Genomic DNA, 7,254 nt, shown 5'->3' on the forward strand with positions numbered 1-7,254 from the left:
TCGCATCACCAGGCCCCGTCCAACGCGAGGCAGGAACAGAGGGCGCCGCCTGCCACCGTCCTGGACGTGAAGGAGTGTGAGAAGATCAAGGCCATGCTGAAGAACATCGGGCTTAATCTGGGGACGGCAGAGATCAGTAAGATGATGGCGAAACTGCAGGAGCAGAAAAAGGAGGGAAAACAGCCGTTCCCAACAGTCCAGTCCCCTGAGTTCCAGTCCCCTGAGTTCCAGTCCCCACCACTGCCTCTCGTGGCAGGGCCACAGCACGAGCCCAAACCGGTCAACACGCCAGCAGCACACGGGTCAACACCCTTACGACTGGCACTGGAGTCTTTACACTCCATAATCAAAGGTGAGAATTTAGGTACACGCTGACTCTCGCCGGTACAAAATACGATTAGTGTTGTAGGTGAGGTTAGGTTCTGAAAGATGGGGGTAGGTTCTGTCCCAGACAGGGTTCTGTGTGTTTTCTCCTGTAAGGGTTAATTGTAGGATTTACGGAGGGGGAGGGTAAGATGGTGAAATATGTATGCCTACTGGGCAACCTAACGACTCGAACACACCGCCGACCTGTACCGTAGCAACATGTGTGTGTGCTTCATTTCGGCACCCATGTTAACGGGTTAGAGCAGCCATACAGTGTGAATGAATGAATGAATCTTTTATTTCGAACATGATTTAAAATAATAAAAGAACAAATAACTAATACGAAGAGTACAGACCTATCAATGTTCGAAAGGGAGTAGGATGAAGCCTAAGCTTATCATGTCCTACCCCTATCCAGGTACGGTGGCTGCCGCAACACGCCATCTAGAGATGAGGACTCTCACCTATTTTTTCCGCGTGCCATGCGCGCAAAGGCAAAACTCAATGTACAAAGACAGGGCTGGCAGTAGCAGCTCCGCAGTTAGAGCTGCAGCAGACACGCGGCCAGTAGGGAAGTCGCAAGCGTGAGAGCCGCAGCAGCTCAGCCCCGCACTGCTGAGGTAGACATTGTCTGGTCATACAGGTCGGCAGTGTGTTCGTAGCGTTACCTGGAGCTTATCGTTGCGTTCAGTTTGACTTCCAAGATGTAAGAGAGACATCTTGGAAGTCTCTATAATGACTGGGTTCTCAGTCATTATAGAGAAGTTATCATGTTGTCTGAATATTCTAACTGTTTTTCATGTCCTTTCACCAGCCAAGAAGGAGAAACGGGAAAATAATGATCCAAAAGACAGATGCGATTCTCCGACCTCAGACAAACAAAAAGTAATAATGACTCCCCTTACAAAGATTAATACCACACAGTACTGGAGGTTATTGCTGTTGATGTCTCTGGGTGTAATACAATGTAAAGGGGAACATGCTTTTTTTTTCTTTTCTCTTTTTTATTGTGTTGAAATTGGATTACTTAGAGTACAGAAGAGAGACGTGGCCATGGAAAAAGGAAAGCGGCCCTGGTGACTGAACTGGAGGGATTGCTAAAGGAGGATGGTACAGTTATTAGATACAGTACACTCCCATTCTTCTGTCCTCTACCACGACTACTCTTTCTAATCAATTATTAGTTTGTTGACTAAATAATAACTCTTCCCTTCATATTTTGCAGTTTCTGATTTTATAATCCCTGTGATCGGGTTCTACTGCCAGAAGTGTGAGGAGTTCTTTGGAGACCTGAACACTGCTGAAAGTCACGCAGCAGGACACAGACGCAATGACTCTAACACGGTAATTAAGTGCCTGCATTTGTGAAACTGAGGCACTTCAAATCTAAAATGGATTGGATAGGCAAAGATTGTTTTTTGATTTAAAAAAATGTCCAACTAACTTAACAGAGGGCAAGGGAGAGCTACTACCATTTGCTTATATGCATCCAGTCCTCTCAGATCTACACAATTGTAAGGGCTAGGGTTTCTGTAACCTGAAGTTCTTGTAACCTGGTTCGCCATCAGTATGATTTGGGTTCCATTCCTGTGCTAAAATAATGGCCAACGAGGCAGGGATGTGGTATGTTTTGTGCTGTCTCGCTGTTTGCTCTCAGGGAACATAGCCCCTCGTACAACAGTTGCACTGTGGAGGTTGAAAGCTAGCAGATGTCCTGATATGGAAAACAAATATTTGGTTGTCTGCACACTATCATCCAGAGTCAATCTTCAGTCTTTTTTTTGTTTTGTTTTGTTTTGTCCGGAGTAGAAACATGCGGAGAGATGCCCTGGAGAAGAGACAGGATACCCTCATCATCACAGGCATCCTCTGGCCTCAGATCGGAGGGATCACAGAGATCAGAGACACCTGGACCATAAACGTAAACTAGAAGAAGGCCCTAGCGGTCACAGGAACGATCGGGAGAAGGTCCATGTGAAAGAGGAGAGACCTGGAACACCCAGAATTATCATGGCTATGCATCGCGGGCAGACTCCACCCGGTTTACGCAAGGGAAGGGAGGAGGAGGAGGAGGGGGGCAGGCTGGATAAGGGCTCTGCAGGATCTGGCCCTGACAGGGGGAAACATGGCAGGACCCAGCACAAGGATGCAGAGACCAGAAAACCTGCTACGGAGGATGGTGACAAAAAGGACAAAGATAAAGAGGAAGAAAGTGATGATGAGAAAGGGAAATCTCCTAAAGTTCATAAAAAGAAGAAGAAGAAGAAGGAGAAGGAGAAAAAGAAGAAGGAAAAAAAGAAGAAGAAGGGAAAACCCGGGGACACCTAGCACTCTCCTCTTCTTGCATGTTGTGGTTTGTCTGATTCTCTGGAGGCTCTATCTGGCCTTGTGGTCCATTCATTCGTTGTTGCAGCTGTTCAAAAATGGAGATCCATACTAGGGTTGGGTGGTAATACTGTATGCCGCAGTATTTGAAAATAGCAACGGTGTCAATACCGATATAGCAATGGTGTCGTTACAATAACGTCATAAAAAAGTGCAATATGCGCATACAGCTCTGGAATAAATGTAACGACCACTGCAAAGTTATCAGTTTCTCTGGTTTTACTATTTATAGTAACTATTTATTTGTTTTATTCTATAAACCAGTGTTTCTCAAAAAGAAAATCGGTCAGGGCACCCTTTATGCAAAATCTCGAGGCACCAGTCTAAAATCTATTAAAAAACATACTCTGCATCCCTCTGACAGCCAACGCACACACACCTGTCGTCAAGAGCCCCCAAATATAAACTTAACAGGCAATTTGGATATAGTAATAATAAGAAGAAGTAGAACTTTACTTGTATAGCAAATTTCAGACAGACTATGCAGCTCAAGCTCTTTGACAGATCAGTACAACCATATCACAATAATGAATAGAACAACTTTAATAAAGAAAAGACAATAAAATAATCCAAAAAGTAAAAAGAGTAGGAAATTAAAGTTTTTGTAGTTGTATGCCAGGTTAAAAAAATATGTTTTCACATATCAATATATATATATATTTCAATATGTTCTTTAAAACGTCTACTGAGTCCACCTCTAATAGCTTTTGGCAGGCGGGGTTCCACAATGTTGGCGTGTAATGGATGAAGGCAATTCTCCATAAAACACCAAGGACTGTAGGATGTATGGGGATGCTAGGCCATTAAGAGCCTTTAAAACAAACTAAAATAAAATCAACTCTAAAAGACACAGGGAGCCAGTACAGTGCTACCAGGACAGGGTTTATATGCTCTCTCTTCCTTGTTTTCATCAAGAGTCTATCTGAAGAGTTCTGAACCAGCTGTAACTTCTCTTGGTTATATTTCTCAGGTGAAAGAACGCTGTATTGGTCGTACTATCAACGTGGAGTTCAAAACTCAGGTCACAGTCCTAAACTACACCAAGGCTTGTTACTTCCGATTTCCTATCCTTTTTGAGAGTATATTTCTCGTTCTTGGAGCCAACCAAGAGAATATCTGTCCTCGGAAAGGGGAGGAGATGCCAGGGGTGGCTCCTCTGGGGTCGTTTGTCCATCGTGTCTCTGGCGGCCTGGCCGTCACTAGGACACACAACAGAACACGTTAGGTTTAGACCGTCAAACATATTGTCGGAGTCTGTCTCTCACCCGCAATGGCACGCTGTTCTTAGAGCTGCACGCAGGGATACTATCTCCCTGCTATAGGGTGGGGTGGCCGCTGTCCGTGTCCGTGGTGCTGAAAGCTCTTATCCATCGAGGTCCAGAGTTGCCATACACCTCATGTCATCAGTTCAGACCTTTGATGAATCTTGCCCTCCACCGGAAATGGTGGGCACAGAATCTTTCCTTTAGAAACTGCTTTTCCAGTGTAGTCTCTGAAGCAGTCTGACCTGAAGTGATCTGAGCAGAGGCAGGTGTCCTTGGGATGAATTCTTTGATTTCCAGACTTTTCACCCATTGACTGGCAAGCTGAGGCTTGCTGATGGGAAACCAATAATTTGAAAGTAAAAAAAATGATGCACCATTGTTCATGCATCCAATGTTGCCCCTAAGTTTCAAATAATATCAAATGCACTCAATAATACTGATTTGTATCATGCCAAAGGTCATTTCGAGCTTATGTAACATTTCAGACATGTTGAGTTATGCTGCTGAGAAAAGGTTAGAACACCCTATGCCCTATTACAGGGGTCGGCAACCTTAAATGTTGAAAGAGCCATATTGGACCAAAAAACTAAAAAACAAATCTGTCTGGAGCCGCAAAAATGTAAAGCCTTATATAAGCCTTATAATGAAGGCAACATGCTGTAAGTGTCTATATAAGCTATTAGCCTACTATCTACTAAGTAGGCTACAAATACATAAGCCTTAGCACATATGCATACAACCGAATGCAAACGTATTGTGCTTTACAAAAGTGAAACACTAGGATAGCGTAAAGGGGGTCTGGGGGGGTTCCCCCCCAAAACATTTTTTAAGAGTAGATGCAATTTCGTGTATTCTGGTGCCACCGCGGGGCACTTTTCTGGGTTTAAGTTTTTTTCCCAAATAATTTCCACCCCCATGTTTTTTCTGGATTTAAGTGCATTTTTCAGTGCTACTTGCGTAAAAGTGTTCAAGCAGGTTCGCAAAAAGACCGGAGCTCGGGTCCACCTTTCACCAGCCGCTGTCACAAATTCATCATTTGAAATTGGCAGGTCCCTCAAAGCCCTACAATGTGATTTTTAATCCTGCTGTAATACCGTATACCACAATTCAATTTGGGGGCGGTTTAACGGTGTCAAAAATTGGATACCGCCCAACCCTAATCCATACCCAAACCGACCTGTTCACCCCTGTTTTGGTTGTGTCCTTTTTACACTGAACTGTTTTTCATATTGTGATGGTTAACATGACATCATAATGACATCTTCATGACATGCTGTTGAGAGTCTTCCATCAGCAGCATTGATCATGCCTAGAAAGACTTTGCTGCCAATGACTGTTCTGAACAAGTTCTCTTGTGGGCCATGGTTTGGCCTCTTTGTTTGTTGTACTGTACATATTTTACTTGAAACAACATTGATTAGTTCTGCAAATATTATGTATTTTTGCAATTAAAAGTCAACTGCAATTTGGATCTTGTGCTTTTTATCCTGAATGTGAACATGTATGATGGAAGTATTGTATTGCCACCATTAGCATTACACATATGAGCATGGGGCACAGTTAAAGTTGCATGGACTGCATCATCCGCTGCCCTGATGAGGATTCTGACCAAAACCTGGTGTCACCCCAAAACCTGGACTCATGGAAAACCCTGGAACCCTGGTTGAAAAATCACATGCCGCATATATACATGTATATAAACACATTACAGTTGTCAACCTTTGGTGCCAATTTTTTTTGCACCAGACGTGGGGAGGTGGAGTCCAGCCAGCTTTCCACCAGGTGAGGATTGCTTATTCGTGCGTCCCATTCGTGCCAAATATCAGGCTGCAATCTGGAGACAGTCTCTTCAAACCCAGTCATCAGACAGGGGCAGCTGGAAATCCAGTGGATGTGCGCTTCCTTAGCACCAGGTGCCATCTTGCAGTTGCTCTCCTGCAAGTGTGTGAAGTCGTGCAAACCACCAGAGTGCACATGTCCCAACAATGGACTGAAGTGCACAAACCTGTGCAAACTACAAACCTCTTTCAACCAATGCATTGAGGAAGAGCTTGCTGCACAGCTGACAGACTGAGGAGTACTGATTCCTAGATGATTTGGGCTTGGTCATCAGGTTTCCAAGGTGATATTCACTGTAAAAGCTGTTGTTTTTTTAGGCAGAGACTGAATTTGAGATGTTTTATAATGTTCTAGCTCTATTTACTCTGACACAGTAACATCGATTTTGATTCTGACACTTCTACAGCCACCCCACAGGTGTTAGCTTTCATTTGATAACAAGATCATTATGAAGGCCCTTGTGATTGTGGAGATATTCTATATTCACTGTGGGCATGTCATTTCGAGCAGAAAACCAGAAAAATGAGGTGGATAAGAAGAGGTTTGTTAATGTCCATCTTCTTCAGCCACTCCTTGGCCATATGTTTTGGTGCTGGAAGACCCATCCACGACCCAATCTCAACGTCCTCAGTGGGACCTTTATTTCAACGTCCTCAGTGGGACCTTTATTTCAACGTCCTCAGTGGGACCTTTATTTCAACGTCCTCAGTGGGACCTTTATTTCAACGTCCTCAGCGGGACCTTTATTTTGACATCCAAAACACCGGTTGTTGTTGTTCCGGTTCGCCATTTTAACTGAAGTCCTTCCACTTCCGCTTTCGTTCACTGACTGACTTCAGTCGCAACGAAATGATCACAGGATTTAACCAATAACAGTTCGTGAAAGCCATTTGGCCATATCCCTAAGCATTCATTAATGCTATTCTAAGAAGTGAAGTGTTCGACATTTGACGACACTAATGTTTCGTGGTTTTCTGGAAGAGGTTCCCCGGGGCCCTGCTCCGTTTGGCCAGCCACCCCATGGCCATGGACAGGTTCCCCGCTATGGAGGGCCCTTCGGCCCGCCGACCCACGTTCCTCCTCCTGGTCACCTGCATCCTGGATGTCGCCCCTTCTTACCCACGGGACCGGAGAGGGAATACCTCCACAGCAGGCCCATGAGGGAGCATTTCATCACTGTACGTAGCCACTACACAATCCACCACAGCAAAAAACTAAATGTATTTTCACTCTTTGTTCTTCTGGAGAATACTTAACTCAGTTTACTTGCAATAAAAGTTTTAACTAACTTTTATCAGGTGTTGCACAGCCCAATGCAGTAGCAGAACACAAATGTGACAACTGACAATGAAAAGGGCTACCTGTAGGCGAAATCATTTTTCTGTTTTTTACATGTGCT

General features: G+C 44.2%; 1 long non-coding RNA gene across 1 annotated transcript; it reads left to right on the forward strand.

Moving 5' to 3' along the window:
* The first annotated feature begins 1,397 nt into the window (after positions 1-1,397).
* LOC308175827 lies at positions 1,398-2,401 on the forward strand. The gene is made up of 3 exons (XR_013937988.1): positions 1,398-1,476; positions 1,592-1,710; positions 2,176-2,401. It is a non-coding gene; the product is annotated as an uncharacterized lncRNA (long non-coding RNA).
* The last annotated feature ends 4,853 nt before the right edge of the window (positions 2,402-7,254 follow it).

Source organism: Nansenia antarctica (genome assembly GCF_963989245.1).
Source record: "Nansenia antarctica genome assembly, chromosome: 1".
Lineage (NCBI taxonomy): Eukaryota > Metazoa > Chordata > Actinopteri > Argentiniformes > Microstomatidae > Nansenia > Nansenia antarctica.